Raw genomic sequence first — 18,622 nt, forward strand, 5'->3', positions numbered from 1 at the left:
GCCCAGGACGCAGGAGACTGGCCATTGGTCCCCACGGAGTTCTCCTCCGGCTCCCACCAAACCACACTTAGTGACTTCTCGGAAACGTTAGCAGATTCTGCTGAGCAGGAGGGAGGAACGGGTGAGGGGGCGGGGGTGAGGGAAGGGAAGGGCTCTGGAGAATGCTGGACGGACCTCCCCACCATACACACACACACACACAAACACACGCGCGCGCGCGCGCACACACACACACACACACACACACACACACACACACACGTGAGCGCGCACGTCCGCGCGCCCCACCCGAAGGAGTGGCGGTGGATGTGAGGTCGCGACCCCTCCTGTGCCTTCTCCCACAGCACATGCGGAGAAGGTGCAGCCCGGCGGCCGCGGCACTCGCAGCGGGTCCTGCCCTGCACTGGGTGCGCGCGTGGAGAGCCGGCGGCGCGGGCGGGGGAAAGGGCGGGGAAGCAAGAGTGAGGGGAACCTGCCGCGCTGCAGCCCCAGGGGGCGTGGGGGCGGGGCTGCCGCTGGCAGGGCGCGCCCCGGAAGGAGGGGCGCACTCTCGGCGCTGGCCCTCGCTAGCGATCTGGTGGCGGGTGTCTGGTTTCCAATTCCATCCTCTCGCCGGGCTGGGGCTGGACTAGCCTGGGTGCCAGCGGCTTGTGGCAGGCGCCTGCTGAGCAACAGGAGCCCAAAGAAAGAGGGAGAAGCGGCAGCAGAGAGAACGCCGCGGGGAGAGAGCAGGAGCGAGGAAGGGGTCCCTGAAGCCCGCGCCCTCCTCACAGGCCAGATTGTGCGGGTGCGCTGGATGGGCATCCTCGGCGGGCAAGGTTGCAAGTAAGTGCCTTTTCTGTTGCTCCTCTCGTGTGGCGGGCCGGGAAGCCCTCGGTCTGTCTCCAGTGCTAGCCTCAACCGCCACACCCACCTGTATCCATTTTCCCATCTCTGGGTTTTGGCTACTTGGTGTTATGCCACTTGGGAGGTAGAGAGGGGAGACACTGAACGGAGAAGTCCAAGCAACTGGAGAAAGAGGAGCTGGAGAGGCACCTATTGCCATTGCAAGGCCGACCCTTTGCGGATTGTGACCGTGTGGGTTTGCTAGCAGGTTCCGAAATCGTGGAAAGGAAAGGCAGCTATCTATACCTGATGGTTTACGTCCGTAATTTATTTACGCTAGCAGAATTGTTGGATGGGTTTCAGTTCCAGGGGCAGGTAGAACAAATAGCCTGTGTTCTAGTCCCCATCTGCAGAGGTGAGCGTGCGGAAGCAGCACAGCGGATCCTACCTGTAGGGATAGCCCGGCAGCGCCGCACCCCTTCCCAGCTCACAAACAGGACTGATTGACCAGACTGCTTAGCCCCATTTCTCGACACACTTTCGTTTTTTCAAACGAATAAGCATTTGAGAGTGAAATGCAGAAAAGATTCGGTGTCATTTTAACTTTTTATCGCCCTCAACCGAAACGGTCATTTACTTTCAAGGAAAAACAAATAGGTATTTTCCTCACTTGTATTAAAGACAATAGATCAAAACAAGATTACCAAACTAAAAAATGTCATGCCAACTTTTGTGATTATAACATTTTATTCCTTATTTTATTTTCTTTTTATATTATAGTTGCAACCGTCTTAGTAATTTTTATTTCCTCTTCAGCTAAGAGCAATTTTTTTTACATGAGAAGCTTAGAGGAGTTTTTTTAAAAAAAACTCCTTTCAATAAGATAAAAACCAAATCAACATAAGGTTTTCAAAAAATGGTGGATTTTCAGTTTCTATGTGTCAATGTTGGCAGGTTCATTTCTTTTCAGAAACACAATTAATGTTCTTTTCTGTTTGTCCTCCTTCCCTGTGGGCAGGAGAAAGACATTGCTTTTCTTTCTTTCTTTTGATAATTTAAAATATATTTTCATGATTTTTGCTTTAACATCAATAAAATCTAGCTATATATCATCTGTAAACCAAATAAAATTATTAAATAGTCCATTTTATTGAAGTTTTCAAATTCTTTTACCATTATTTAAAAAATAATTAAACTAGAATTCACTTTCTTAGAAACTATGGTGAATAGAATTTAAAAATATTTTATTATTTTAAAGCTAGACTTCTCTGATCCTTATGTATAGAGTTATGATTATTAAAATAGCTTATTCACAATAAAAAGTCAGACAAAATATGACATTTGATGTAATGAACACTGCCTTCTATTTAGGCTACTGGTAATAGTTTTACCTAAGATAAGTTTTTGCACTGTGTGTATATTTAAAATACCAGTCTATTGGAAATTCCTTTTTGGAAGTGAACCATTGTGCAATCATGGGTCACAGTGATGTATTTTTACAGAGGCTCAGTATACAATATGCCATGATTCCTATGGTTCAGGGCAGGGCTAACTGAGTACCTTGAAGAATCTACAGAAGAAAGATGAGTCAGGGTCTGGCTCTTTGCCAAGAGCATCCTTATGCCTCACTGTGTCCCCCAGGACCTGGAAATGATCATGGGAGCCCTCCTGTGGTAGTGCTTCTGTGTTTTTGCTACCTGTTGCTGAGGTGAGTTTTGGCAGCAAAGAAAAAGTAAGAAATTCAGAGGTAGAGTCATTGGAAGGCTATTCACTTTATTCAGTATGACCAAACCACTTTCTCTATGACAAGAAAAAAAAAACCTCTTGCATTTTGTATGAATAATAGAAACTTAACTTTTATCTCATTTCTATTCCTAGTAAATATATGAAAGAATGTGATATGCTGGAAAGATTTATTTGGTATTTTTCTAATCCAAGGCAAGACCTTGTGGAGGAGCTTAAAGTTTATTAATGTAAATGGATCATTCGAAATGTCATAATGGTATGATTATGATTTTCCCTAAAACTGTCCCAGATCCTTTCCCCCCATCTTTAACTTCTGAATAAATGCCTTCACCATCCAAGTGTTGATTACTCTCTCTCTTCCCCTTGACACCATTTCATCCATAACTAGTCCATATTTAGATCTGTCCGTTTTATCTTCCAAACATCTCTCTATTCAGTTATACTTCTCAGATATGCCTCTTTCACTTGTTTTCTACATCTACCCTGCTACTAAATTAGTTCAAGCCCCCATCATAATTTACCTGGACTCCTGCTACAGCCTTTGCATTGTATACAAAGCAATACCATCATGCCTCTCCTTAAAAACTGGATAGCTGACTGCATAGAAAAAAGGAATAAATGCAGAAACATAGATACCAGTCAACAACAAATGGTTTCTGTTAGCATACAGCTCACTCTGATCTGGTTGTAAAACCTCACTGAACACATCCCCCTCATTTTATATGCTCCAGTCACATTGGTCTTTTAGTACCTGGAACACATGGACTGATTTCACTCCCTACGACCTTTTAAAATGCTGTTCCCAGTGCCTGGACTATTCCTTTCACTCTTTGAATGGCTAGCTCCTTCCCAAACTTTAAATCTCAGCTGAAAAGTCTCTTCCTCAGGTGATCATTCTTCATCACCTGTCAAAAGTACCCTGTCCTCTGTTAATCTCTGTCTTGGTACCTTGTTTGTTTCCTTCACAGTGCTTATTATGGCATGCAGATACTTTGTGGATTTGAATATTGAATGCTCCAAAGAAACAGAGACCAAATCTCTTGTTGGCCCAAAAGAGCACAGTACCTGGCATGAAGTAGTGGGGGGGGTTCCTAAATATTTATGTAAATGATAAAGTACAAAGATATGACTTATTTCACCACAGAGCACATCAAGCCAGTCAATTTATACATTTTATGATTCAATTTCTTTTTTATTTGTTGAGCATCTGGTACATTTACAACCCTATACTATGATTTTAAGGAGGTAAAATTAAAATATCCTGAGATGTATTCCCATCTTGTAGTATGTAAGCAATAGTGTGTTCAAAGGTAAGTAGATTATAGCATATTCTTAGGAAAGCAGTGACCACAACTAGATTAAAATATATTTTGAAGGAAAATTGGAGCGCATAAGCCAGTATGACTTTAGTATGCGTGACTCCTAACATACAATGATGACCTTATTAGGTTTAAATCTGTATCTTTTGCCAAGAATTTGAGGGTCTCTCACTAATAATTTAATTTAAACTATTGTTTTATAATAAATACGGATACTTGAATGAACTCAGTTGATGCAAGTATTATCAAATGAGGCAGAGGACATAGATCCAATGCCAACATGACTCAAGTTGGTGTTTGCTCCAGGTTAAAGGGGCAGATTATCTTACAAATCCAAAGTGTTCACTCAGGAAGGTTCAGAGACACTATGGGCTAAAGAGTGAAGATTTATCACTGTTATTGGGTTTGGGGGAGAAGGGGTTTCAAAATTCATGCTGGTTAATGACAGTGTCATATTTTTACTAGAATGTATACATATATACACTTTGTATGGCAATAAATCCACCCATAATTTTTTTTCAGAATGTATTTAAAAATAGTAAGCACTTTTGTTATTAACATGAGGATGAAAAGCTAGCTTATTGTTAGGCCACCAGTTTTGATTAATATCTTTTATCTAGCAAGTGACCAGCCATACTGTTGGGTTGTTTTGTCTTGTTTTGTTCTTGTAAAGAATTTGGCAATCATATTTTTTCTTGAAGGACTAACCTATTTCATGAACTGTCACCAGGGATTTCGTTAAAATTGCTACCGAGGTGGCACATCGTGGTGGTAATGTGTTGGAGTGCCTCTGTACTAATTGCAGATGGCCCTCTGTTTTATATGTCACAAATTAATTATTCTTATACAGAGGTATTAGAGCTTTCTTCTTCAGAGCATACAAGTTAGAATACCACTTAAGATAGCAAGGTCATAGGGGCACCTGGGCCGCTCAGTTGGGTAAGCGTCCAACTTCGGCTCAGGTCATGATTTCATGGTTTGTGGGTTCGAGCCCCGCGTTAGGCTCTGTGCTGACAGCTTGGAGCCTGGGAGCCTGCTTTGGATTCTGTGTGTCCCATTCTCTCTGCTCCTCCCCAGCTCTTGCTCTGTCTTTCTCTCTCAAAAAATAAATAAACATCAGAAAATAAAATTTTAAAAAAGATGGCCAGGTCATAATAAAATGGATATTGTAAGATAGTATAAAAATAATTTTCATTTGAAGATTTATGGAAGAGCATTCACAGAATGTGGGTAGACTACTTTTGTAGAATATAAGAGGACGGTTTTGGTTTCATGCCATCCTGCAAAATGAAATTTCTTCTTTGAAGGTTTAACTGACTCTTCCCCCCCCCCCCCCCCCCCCATAGCTGGAAGGAAATGGCTTTAGGCAACAAGGAAAGCCATCAGCCCTTGGCAGCTAAAGGTAGAGTAAACTTTGGGGAAACAAAACTCTTCTGGGTGGTGAGGATAAATGCCAGACCAAGATCAAGAGGGACAGGAGGAGGGAATGCCTTGAACAGTGCCAGTAAACATTATTTGCCACAGACAAATTTGAGTTGGCAATATATATATATACAGTGGAATCATTTGATATCTTTTTAGCCACACTGAGAAGAGTTCTTTCTTCTTTTTTCTTTAAAATAACAACTATATTTTAAGTGAAAACATGCTGTTATTGCTTCGTTTATAGAGGAAATGGATTACCTTTGGATTTTTAAAGTGATATAACAAGGAGTCAAAAATGCCATATATTATTATTAAAATATACCATTTCTTTAATTGTAATTTTATTGCTATTCATTTTATGATTTCCTTTTGTTGTGTCAGGTGTTTGAGAGACTGCTATTATTGATTATAAATTTCTTTAAAATGGCTCCTTGGACTTTTTACAAAGCTTTCTAAATCATTTATCAAAATACAATAAAACTGATTGCAACTATGTTGTTCACTTGGAAATTTGGAGGGAGTAAGTACATTTACAATGTCATTGACCTACCATCTCTGCCCTGCAATGTATGTCTTTTTTCTTTCCTTTTTTCTCTTCTTCTGTACATATCATCTTCTGAACATTTGATATGCCAGGACTACAAGTTTTGCTCCATTTTGGGCAAAATTATTAATACTAATAATTGGAAAATCAAGCTCCTAAAGAAGAATTAATAAGATTAGACAGATGCATTAAAATATAAGCACTGAAACGTTTGTGTAAAGATTTTTTTTAATGTTTCATTAAAAGAGCACGAACATGATCAGGGGAGGGGCAGAGTGAGAGAGGAATACAGAGTCAGAAACAGGCTGATTCTGAGCTGCCCACACAGAGCCCGACATGGGGCTTGAACTCACAAGCTGTGAGATCATGACCTGAGCTGAAGTCGGATGCTTTACCAACTGAGCCACCCAGGCGCCCCTTGTGTAAAGATTTTTAATGGAATTTTCTACGTGTTGTATGCCAAACTAGACATCCTCTGTCATTTGATTATTTTTAAGAAATAGGGGTGATTTCACTAGATGTAGTAACTGTCAACAATACTAGTTGCTCATAAACTGTGTATCTTAGAATCTAAGTAATTATTTAAAAATATGTCATTTTCCTGAGAACCCATAATTAGAAATTAAAAAAAGAAGTAAATGTAGATATTAAAATCCATACAGAAAAATAAAACGGGGGAAATGAAAGAATTGTTATATGGTAAGGATATGTCCCCTTATTTATTGTTATAACTCCACTACATGATTATTGTTTCAAGTCTAATGGACAACGCTTCTTTTAAGGTTTAGAGAAAGGATAGCTTATTAACTGTATGTACATTTTGAATAAGATATTTTATTGGTAAATTATGCCTTCACTTTTTCTGGGTAATGATATAAAATTAATATTCCATATAGATAAATATTATGAGACTAATCTTTTTAGATGATCCTTTCATGGAATAAAATTTCAAAGTTTAAATGGTGTTTTGTCCCACTTAACAGGATACATATTCTTGTTACCCTGGACAAACTGGCTCATGGTAATTCATGTAGGGAAAAGAGAAATGGCATCATCAAGGGTCAAATGGGAACAATGTTCTTATATCATGAGATCATCTAACATACTTTCAGGAATGAATGTTTGCAGAATTGTTATGCAGAGATGCTCTTTTGGAAATTCATATTACATTTGTACCATATTTCAGAATATTTACAAAATATTTTTATAAAGGGTTAAAAACATAGAGGGATAAATTTGTATTCACATCAATGTAGTGAAAATGTGTTTTCCTAGATATTTCTCTTGCTCAACATGTGATCTTAGTCAAACAATTTTTTTCAAATGCATTCATTCATTATTTGTAGAGTTGGTCACTAACCCTTCTGTACAAGGGTTTCTGTACAAATTAGGTTAGATACGTATATTTTAAAAAGGCATTTTAGTGTCTCACACATGATAAGGAGGTGTTCAATAATGGTGGATAGACATTTGGTAGCTTAGTATATATAATCAAAATGTATTCTGTTTTGAATACAAATGGTACAGCATTTAAAGTACTCTGTTGTTGCATTTACTCTTAATCCTATTTTTAAAGACAGTTATAATTGTACATCTCTAATGTAGGATCATCCCATTTTGAACTCTCTATTAGTAAAGTTGTCAGGTTTAGGCTATTACAAATTGTTTATGTGAAGTATCTAAAAATTTATAAGTAGGAAAATATGGGAGAGGTGTCTAAAAATCAACAATTTGTTAACTATCCAGTTAAATTTTCTCTCTGTTTTTGAACCTGGTCCATCAGAATTTTTCATTAATAGAGAGCAACTCAGTAGAGGTGACCTGCCAGATCTCCTAATAATGCATCTCAAAACTATCTACTTTGATAAGACTTTTGTAAGCACGTATCATAAAATTTTTCACTTATGTGTGAAATCAAACTTACTCTAGTACTTCAGTCATCAAGAACGTAACTCTGAATTTTTAAATCAGCAAATTAGATGTCTGAGCCTGAGAGAAATATTTGCCAATATGTCCATTCACTTACTTTATTTCACTCGTGATCATTAACAAAAACCAGAATCTTGTAAAGGAAATCATCAAATTAAGGGTAACAACTGAATTGTTTTTATTTATCTTCTTTAGCAATCCACAATTCTTCCTCAGTTACAAAGAATAATAGACTATGTGTTCCAAGAGGTGGGTTAGGGCAACATGATGAGGACAGAAAATGAATATATGAACAGGTATACTGCCATAAGGGAAAATATGGATCACAGCACCATTTACATATATTGTTAAGATTACTGGTAATAGCATTAATTTAACAGACTCAAATGTGGAGGTCTCATTTTTGTCAAGCAGTTCATTAAGGGATCTTCAAATGCTCCTTTTAAATCCCTACAGCCACCTTTTGAGGTGAGCACGCTAAACTCAGAAGTTTGCTAACCTTCCAAAATACTTGCAGTGATCACTAACCTGAGTAATGTACAAATTCTTTTTAGAGGAAAGAAGATTGTATTTATCCTGTGAATGCACTTGTACATATTCCACCCAAATATGCCTAGTGGTTAGGTTACCAAGGATTCTATAAAAGTCATTTCCAAACACCCAGAATGGAGCCGAAATAAACTACATTTGCAGTTAAACAAAGTGAACTACCAAATTACAATACCAGAGAATAAGAGAAAGAAAGATTGAAGATTGTTTAAATGTTCTTCTTGGATACTGATTCTTGGGTGGCGGTGTATTTGTGTTAAACTGAAGTTGAGATTTAGATGGACATTTGGAGATATTATGATGTTATGAAATGTATCAATACTTTAAAAGTGCTTTTGAGGTTGTTTTAAAGGTTGAGTGACTTTGTGTTCCTGGTCTAGGGGTGTCATTGTATTACTTTGACTTGATTTGGCCACAATTAGAATATTTTGCTTGTTTTATTTTAAGGAAATCAAAGGAACTTTCCCAATATAGACAAGAGTTTGAAAGAAAAGGAATAGTACCATTAAAAGGAGTGTGTGTGTGAAATGTCTGGGTGAAGTTCATTCCACTCAGTGATGAAAAGAGGGAATGAAGCTAGGCATGAGATTCTGGGTGTTAGGGGGACGTAAAATTAGAGGAAGCAAAGTGACCTTGTACAGGGTAAGGAAAGAAGAAGACAGCATTTGTGTAAAGTTCTTGTGTCCTAGAAATTACAAATACAGACATTTTGGGGGCACCTGGGTGGCTCAGTCGGTTGAGCCTATGACTCTTGAGTTCAGTTCAGGTCATGATCCCAGGGTTTTGGGATTGAGTCCCACATTGGGCCTGATGCTGAGTGTGGAGCCTGCTTGGGATTCTCTTTCTATTTCTCCCTCTGCTCCTCTCCCCTGCTCGTGCTCTCTCTCTTAAGAAAAAAAAAAAAAGAATACAGACATTCAAAAAAATTTTTAAATATTTATTTTGAGAGCGAAAGAGACACAGCATAAGCAGGAGAGGGGCAGAGAGAGAGGGAGACACAGAATCTGAAGCAGGCTTCAGGCTCTGAGCTGTCAACACAGAGCCCGACTTGGGGCTCAAACTCACGGATTGTGAGATCATGACCTGAGCAGAAGTTGGAAGCTCAACAGACTGAGCCACCCAGTCGCCCTTATAGACATTTTTAATTAGAGGAGTACAAATATTTTTAGTGTCCCAAGTTCATATACTCAATGTAACCTGGATTTTAGAACTTATTATCGCAAAGAGACTGATTTGTGTCAATTAAAGTATGTAACATTAATGATTCAAGGTGTTCACTCTTAAGGGTTTTAAAACATTTTTGGACATTAGTTTATTTTGCATTATATCTATAATTTCCTAGTGCAGATTATTTTCTTTAAATTTCTGGTATCTACTTAGATACTGTTTGAGTGGGGTATAGAAACATGAAAATTCTTGAATTCTATGATGTGTCTGAGTTCTAATGTGTGTCTATTGGCAGCTTGTCCACTAGACTGTTAAGGTTTTAAGGGCAGAGACTGTAGTTTGTTCATATTGGTGGCCCTGCATAGTGCCTTGTATGCAGTCATTCTTAGTACAGATTTGCTGAAGCAATGAATCATATTTATTACAGGCATATACTTAACTCATTTACAATAGTTCCTTTTCACTGAAACTTACTTTTTAAGTATGTGGGAGAAATAAGAAGAGGGCAGTAATTGAGACTTCTTAAACCCAACTTTTCATCATTACTAAGTCCCGACAAAACAGCCCTATTTCTTATTCTGACTCAGGAAAGGAACAACACTCCTGCTTGTTTTTTTTTTGCCACAGTTTGGGTTCATCAATTCTAGACGACAGTATTTAGTCTTATTAACATAAAAGAGCCAAAATATCTTAACACATACTCAGTTTGATGCATTACAAAGACTGATGCCCAGATCCTTTCCTAAAAGAGTTATCTGTCAGAGGATTTGCTTAAGAGGTGGTCTGCAGTCAAACATTAAAAAATAATGATAATAATAATGTTAAAACTAAAATTTCCAAACCCATTTGTCTTGAGCTGGTGATCAGTCATTAAGCCCTATCTGGTGGCCCTCCAAAATGTGTAGATCAGGAGTTGGCATCCAAGTTGGTATCAGTGCCATTGAGGTTGTGGGGAGGGAGAGCCTGGCAGAGATCCTAAGGGTAGCGGTAAAGGGAGGCTGGACAGATCCAGGTCAGCTCTTAAAGCTCAGCATCACTGTTCTCAGCATTTATGTTTCTGCAGTTGAATAGTAATTCCTTCCTTCCTTCCTTCCTTCCTTCCTTCCTTCCTTCCTTCCTTCCTTCTTCCTTTATTCACTCTCTTCCTTCAGCAAGTACTCATCGAGTAGCTACTCAGACACGATTGTGGTGCGGAAATAGCAGGGAATAAAACATGGAGGTCTCATGGTAGTTTGGAGGCAGATAACGAGTAAATAAACAAACCACTATGTGTATGCTGTGGGCAAACATATAGCAGGACAGAGAGAATGGAGGGCAGGAGGCATTATTTAATAAGGAAGCGTGGTTAGAAAGCCTTTTAGAGGTGATATTTGAGCAGAGACCTGAGTGAGGTAGGCAAGTGAGAGAGCTGGGGAAGCAACAGGAAAATCATTCCAGTCACGAGGAGTAGCAATTGCACCAGCCTGAAGGCATATTTGAGGTGTTCATGGAACAGCAAGGAAGTCAGTGTGACTAAGTACAGAGAGAAGGTAGAAAGTAGTAGAAGATGTGTGCCTCTTCCTAACTTGGGAAAGATTACTACATCTGCCTAGAAGTCTGTATGAGGGGCCAATGCTGCGGTGACCAGCATGGGGCAAACTTTGGGAGAAGATGAATTCTGCCTTTTTTTTTAAGTGGATCCCATTCTGAACATAGGTACCCCACAATCCAAGTAAATGTTTGAGAAGCTCCTAATTGCCATATAATATGAAATCTTTTTGATCTTTTTTTTTTTGAGATTTATGTGTAAATGTTTTATATTCTCTCCCTATCTGCAATGGAGGATAAAAGAGCTAACGTGACAGAGGTTACAACTGAGAGTATCTCTAAATGTTTAAATGCAGGAAACTAAAACAGGGTGAGAGTGCAGTCATATTTTGCTTAATTCTTGTATCTGTTGTACAGTTTCTTCTTATGACATAGTGGCACTGCATAGATATCAAGGAGTACTGTCTGGCAACATAGACAGCAGGGAAGCATACTTGTGTCCTGTCATGCCTGACCCACTGCTCACTGCTGTGACTTTGGGATTCTACTGACTCTCTCTTCTCTAAGTTTTCACCAAATTCTTGTGAATTTAAGTTTTTTTAAATTGTGATAAAATATACATAACATAAAAATTACCACTTTAATCATTATTAGGTGTACAATTCAAGAGCATTAAGTACATTCCCATTGTTGTGTATCCATCACCACCATCCATCTCCAGAACTTGTTCATCTTCCCAATCTGAAACTCTGTACCCATTAAACAATAACTCATTACTTGCCTCCTCCCTCCCCTGCCCCTGATAATCACCATTCTACTCTCTTTATCTATGAATTTGATTGTTCTAGGTAACTCATATAAGTGGAATCTTTAATATTTGTCCTTTTGGGTCTGGCTCATTTCACCTAGAACAATATTTTTAAGGCTCATAGATGTTGTAGCATATGTCAGAATGTCCTTCCTTTTGAAGGCTACATAGTATTTCATTGTGTGTGTATATCACATTTTGTTGATCCATTCATCAGTTGGTGGACATTTGGGTTGCTTTTATATTTTGGTTATTATGAATAATAATGTTGTGAACATTGATGGATAACTATCTGATTGCTTACCTGCTTTTTAATTTGGGGAGTTAACTCCCCAAGTGGAGTTGTTGAATCATGTAATAATTCTATGTGTAGTATTTTGAAGAACTAACATACCATTTTCATATCAGCTTCACTATTTTACATTCCCACCAGCCATGCACAAGGTTTCATTTATTATTCCTCTTTTTAAATAATAGCCATTCTAATGAATGTGAAGTGATATCTCATTGTGGTTTTTATTTCCATTTCTATCATGATTACTGAAGTTTGAATATCTTTTCGTGTGCTTATTGACCACTTGTACATTTTCTTTGAAGAAATGTCTATTCAAGTTCTTTGCTGATTTTTGAATAGTTATTTGTTTGCTTTTGTTGTTAAGTTTTAAGAGTCCTTTATATCTTGTAGTTATTAATTTCTTATCAGATATATGATTCGCAAATATTTTATCCATTCTCAGAGTTATCTTTTCACTATCTGATAGTATCCTTTGATATGCACGATTTCAATTTTGATGAAATCCATTGTATCTGTTTTTTGTTGTTGTTGTTGCCTGTGCTTTTGGTGCCATATCTAAGAAAATGTTGCCAAATCCAATGTTTTAAAGATTTTCTCCTATGCTTTCTTATTATAGTGTTATAGTTTTAGCTCTTACGTTTAGGTCTGTGATCCATTGGATTCATTTTTTTTTCAATTCCTGTAGATGTTATGGAGTCTAAGAGTCTCCAACTTCTCTTCATCCCCTTAATCCTTCTTTCCCAGAGGTCTGCTTTATTTTTGTTGTTGTTGTTGTTGTTGTTGTGTGTGTGTGTGTTTAGCTCAAATATCCTTATTCAGTCCTTACTGAAAGTAAGGTAAATATTCAGAGTAAGGAATATTTACTTTTCCTTTCTTTTTTTTTCTTGTATTCTATGATTAAAATCCTTTAATTATTGGAAGAGTATGCCAGCAACTTAGGGAGATTGCTGATATGGAAAGAATATAATATTTTCTTGCTGTCTGATTGGGTTTATTTATCCTTTTGACCAATCCTATTATTGAAAAATATTTGGGTTTCATCCCTTCCTATGTAGTCTAGGAATTCTGATTCCTTGCTATATAGTTAATAGATTCAGGAACTGTTTATATTCCAATCTGAGGCATTAGATGATATGATTAAGTAGAGCGAGAATTCTGTCTTGCTGCAGTTTAATCTCCTCTGATTAAACTAGAACAATGTTTTACACAGAGTGAGTATTAAATAATACTTGAGTGAGTAAGCACATGACTAATGAATGAAAAAGAAAGACTGTCTTATTTTCTTAAGTGTTTAGTAAATCAATGACTTCTTTGTTTTAGAATCTTAGATTCATTTTAATAAAACAAGTTTAAAACTCTCCTTTCATCTATCCCTTAATTCTTATGAGGACACTAATTTTTCAATCAGTTTTGCTAAAAGTGTTTTTAGAAGTTTGCTACTGAGAACTGATGTTTGAAGGTTAGAATTTATACCACAAATATCTTTTGTTCCATCAGAGAGCTCTTGTGGTGGTTAAATCCCATAGGCAGTACCTTTCCCCTTGTGTAGCTACCAGCACATAAAAAAATGGAGACTATTTATGGAAACTCAAGGTCACTGAGTGTAGTTTACATTGTCATGAAAATATGATATATGAACATCTTTTTTGCTTACAAACAGTTCCATGCATTAATTAGAACAAGAAAAGTACTAAAGCCTGTAAATAAAAATTAAGTACCTTTACCATTGAATTGTTTTAGACTCTTTTTGCCTCAACACTCCCCTTATCTGAGAATCCTGGTCGGATATCTATTGGAATTTAAGTTTGAGGAAGGATAGGAATTATTTTCTTCCGATTCACTTGTTACTCTGTGGCTGCTATCTAATCTGGAATTTTATCCACTATTCTAAGTCTGTTGATATGTATTGTAGAATTTTGAAAAATGTGTCTCAGATGGTGAGAGTAAGAAATGCTATCATACATTTAACTCACGCCTTTTAAAAAAATAGCCATACCCTTCATCTTCTATCTTTCAAACAATAACAACATCAAAAGAGAATACATTTTACACATTATTATATGTATTCCATCATATTCCCAGATTAAGTTTAGGGCCACTAACTGCCTTACCATATTTTTAGCCTTTGGCTCCCTGAAGTATGAAACACGGAACATGAGTTGGTGAACATGAGTTTTCAAAAGGCTTTTTTTGTAAGTTTATGTTATTTATTCCATAATACTTCACCATACCTAGAATGAATTGCCACTAAATAAGATGTTTCTTTAGCTCCTTCCCCTGCTGATATACATTCTAAAAGAATGTCTACAACAAAAATCTTATATGTAGATTGGTATGCATGCTACTTAACTCACTTGTTGATATTGAATTAAAGGACCTTTCGTTATTGAACCATTCCTAGGCTCCCAGGAATATTTCATCAAAATCTGTCACTGTGCTCAGATTTTGCCTTCTTAAATGAACACCTAGCTTTCTCTTGCTTTATTTTTAAGTTCTGGTTGAAGAAAATCCTTTGATTCCTACTAAAGCATATTCTCTTTTTGTTTTTTAAAGTAATATTTCCTCATATCTTGCTGGGTATTACCTAAGCTCAGCACTTTTTTTTTCTTTAATTTTTTTTTTCAACGTTTATTTATTTTTGGGACAGAGAGAGACAGAGCATGAACGGGGGAGGGGCAGAGAGAGAGGGAGACACAGAATCGGAAACAGGCTCTGAGCCATCAGCCCAGAGCCCGACGCGGGGCTCGAACTCACGGACCGCGAGATCGTGACCTGGCTGAAGTCGGACGCTCAACCGACTGCGCCACCCAGGCGCCCCAAGCTCAGCACTTTCAACCATCACATGATCCTGTTCAGTCCTAAAGAATCATTTCTACTATCAGATGGTTACTCTTTTATGGATTTGCCATATTCCTTATTTTCTCACAGTTTCATCTCTTTTATCATTTCTACTTTGGTTTCAAATATTACAACACTCTCAGTATATTGGAATTGAACAAGCCTGATGGATTTAATAATTTTCATTACTGCTTAAGAACAATGCCCACATTCTGCGTGCACTGCATGGACTTAGGAGCTTTATGTTGGTAGGAACTGAATGGCTGTGTGCGATATATATCGCCATCTGTTGGTAGAGAGTAGTACAGTTCTACTTTTGCAATGATCATAGTTCTCTTGTTTAAAACTCTAGAAATAAATATCATTAAGAAGAAAAGGTTCTGTATGTGTAATACAAAACTTTATCTATTATGAAGTCACCAAATTTGTTCTCCTTTCTTAAGAACATTAGGTATGCAAAATAAATTTGTAAGAAAGTTGATAAAAATCATTAATAATAATGGTTAGAATGTATTATACGCTTAACGTGTACCAGGAAATGTGCTTAATGATTAAAAGGCAGTGTTTCATTTTTTTCCCATAAAATGCCCTTATAGGATAATTGTTTTTAGTTCTGTTAATTTATGATGCAGAAACCAAGCTTTCCAGAGGTTAATTAACTTGCCCAAAACACAAGTTAGTAAGTAAAAGAGCTGAGATTTGAACCCAGGCCTCTCTCATTATGGAGCCACAAAATTAACAACTCTATTATTCTGTCTTCCTATTTTACTGCAGATCTAGATTTTAGATTAAAGCCACAAACATAGGAAAATGAAATACAACATAAGCAGCAAATATTCTTCCCTTAAGATTTTATTTTTTTTATTTGTTTTTATTTTTGTAAACATTTATTTGTTTTTGAGAGACAGAGACAGAGCATGAGTGAGGGAGGGGAAGAGAGAGAGGGAGACACACAATCCAAAGCAGGCTCCAGGGTCCGAGCTATCAGCACAGAGCCCGACGTGGGACTCGAACTCAACAACTGTGAGATCATGACCTGAGCCAAAGTCAGACACTTAACCGACTCAGCCACCCAGGTGCCCTTCTTCCTGTAAGATTTCAATGAGGTTTTACTTTTAACCACTGATTCATGGTTTATCATTTTAAAATTGCAGTATATGTAGGGAGAGATGATAATATTCCTAATATTTATTTAGCCTAGGCACTGTGGTAGGCACAGAAAGTGTTTCTGTTCTACCTAATGACCTTGTTAGATGGGTATTTTCTCTGGTTCATTTATGAGGAATTTGCATAATGCCACAGAGCTACTTAGGTCTTACAATCATGGAATTCAAACCTAAATCAGCCTGGCACCAAAGCTATTATGTCCTTTCTCCTAAACCATGTTAATGTTTTGGGTGAGGTGGATACATGCATTATCAAAGAGTGGAAATGCACTCTGTATAGAACACTTTATAAAAAGGTGTACAATCTCTTTTGTAGCCATACTTTAGTGACCTCAGAGGTTATATACGTCAGTGATGGTTTGTGCTCTCAGAAAAGGTTTAATTCTGACTACTAGAGAAGATTTAATATAGGCTAAGAAATATTTTCCTTCTTTTCTTCATACATCATTTGTAGGTGGAACTACATGAATATTCCTACTAACCATTTTAGATATGCTGACAATCATTGACAATAATCTTTTTTTAAAAAAGTTTTATTTATTTGAAATAGAGAGAAAGCATGTGCATGTGAGTTGGGAAGGGACAGAGAGAGAGGGAGAAAGAGAATGCCAAGCAGGTTCCTGACTGTCAGTGCACAGAGCCCGATGTGAGCCTCGAAGTCACAAACGAGCCATGAGCTCATGACCTGAGCTGAAGTCAAGAGTTGGATACCTAACTGACTGAACCATCCAGGCATCCAAGATAGCAGTTCTTTTTAAGTTAACTTATAAATTTACTGCAATTCCAATGAAAATAAAAATAAGAATTCTGAAATTAGATAATGTGAGTCAAGTTATCTGGGACAATATACACAGGACACAGTAATATCTACTCAGACTAACCCCATTAAACATTAAATTAACTTATAAAATTAGAATAATTAAAATGGTGTGGTTTTGGTAAAATACATAGCACAGTGGAATAAAATGTAATATCCAGAAATAGACATAATTATGTATGAGAATTATAAATAGTATCTCAAAAATGTGGGAGGAAATATTAATTAATAAGTGTCATTGGGAAAACTGGAAAGCAATGGGAATAAAGATGAATTCAAATCGCTACTTTACAGCTTAACCCAATATACATATTAGATGAATAAAATATTTAAAATATAAAATACAAATCACAAAGAAAAAGAAATGTTACTAGAAGAAAACAGGTAGAATTTTTTTAAATTTTACAATAGAACTTTTTTTCTAAAGTAATGTAAAAACACAATAGCCATTACAGAAAGAATTGGTGAATTCACTTTAACAAAATAGTAAATGCTTCAAAAGAAAGGAAAAGAAATGAAAAGAAAAAGAAGCGAAGAAATGAAAAAAATGAAATGAAAGACAAAAGACTGATGCAAAAGAAATGAAAAACAAAAAACTGATGCAAATATTTGCATCTTGTGCTACAGAAAACAGCCTATTTTATTATTATATTAAGAATTCCTAAATTAATAAGAATAGAATAATAGCTCATTATAAAAATGGATGAGGACTGTGTACAAGGAGTTCACAGAAATGAAGCACATTTTAAGGATTTGAAAAGATCCCCAACCTTACTCATAAGAAAAAATGCAAACTGAAACAATAGGAAGTTATCATTTCCCACCTCTTAAGATAGCAAAGATGAAAAAAGGTTTATACAACTCTGTGTTGAGGGTGTGTGCAGGCAATCCCTGACATATTGTTTTGGGGAGCATAAATTGGTAGAACCTCTATGAAAAGTAATTTGGCAATATTATCTTGTCCAAATTATAAATGCAGATATAATTAGGACCCAGAGATTTTGCTCTCAGGTATTTATCTCACAAATATAATTTCATACTGTGAAACTATGTATGAGGAGATAATCATTGTGGCTTTGGGAAAGAACAGAAATGTTCCTCAAGGAAGAATGGCTAAATAATTTTGTCCTATCTATGCAAATGGAATTTATGAAACTGTTGTAAAAAGACATGGTGGCTCTCTACATATTAATACAGAAATAGTTCCAGGTTATATATATATATATTATATATATATATATTATATATAATATATATATTATATATATATATTTAAGTTTATTTATTTTTGAGAGAGAGAGAGTGTGTGCAAACAGGGAAGGGGAAGAGAGAGAGGGAGAGAGGGAGAGAATCCCAAGCAGGCTCCACACTGTCAGTACAGAGCCCGATATGGGGGCTCAAACTCACGAACCGTGAGATCATGAGCTGAGCTGAAATCAAGCTTAACTGACTGAGCCACCCAGGCTCCCCTCCAGGCTATATTTTTAAGTTACAAATGCAAAATGTAAGCCAGTGTGTATACAGGGTATTAATTGTATGAAAAGGAAAATTAGTAGGTATAGATGTGTTTATAAAAACATGTAGGTGGGTACACAAGGGATTGGTACCAGTCGATCCCTCCAGGGTAGGAATCTGGGTAGCTGGGAAACAAGGGAGAGAGGCACAAT

General features: G+C 37.0%; 1 protein-coding gene across 1 annotated transcript in view; it reads left to right on the forward strand.

The window, feature by feature from the left end:
• The first annotated feature begins 784 nt into the window (after nucleotides 1–784).
• The window catches only part of SCN9A (sodium voltage-gated channel alpha subunit 9), a 170,806-nt gene continuing 152,968 nt past the window's right edge, over nucleotides 785–18,622 (forward strand). The window contains exon 1 of the mRNA XM_047873440.1: nucleotides 785–825. The gene's annotated coding sequence lies outside the window, so the exon portion shown is untranslated. The remainder of the gene's footprint in view (nucleotides 826–18,622) is intronic.

This window comes from Prionailurus viverrinus, chromosome C1, assembly GCF_022837055.1.
Source record: "Prionailurus viverrinus isolate Anna chromosome C1, UM_Priviv_1.0, whole genome shotgun sequence".
Lineage (NCBI taxonomy): Eukaryota > Metazoa > Chordata > Mammalia > Carnivora > Felidae > Prionailurus > Prionailurus viverrinus.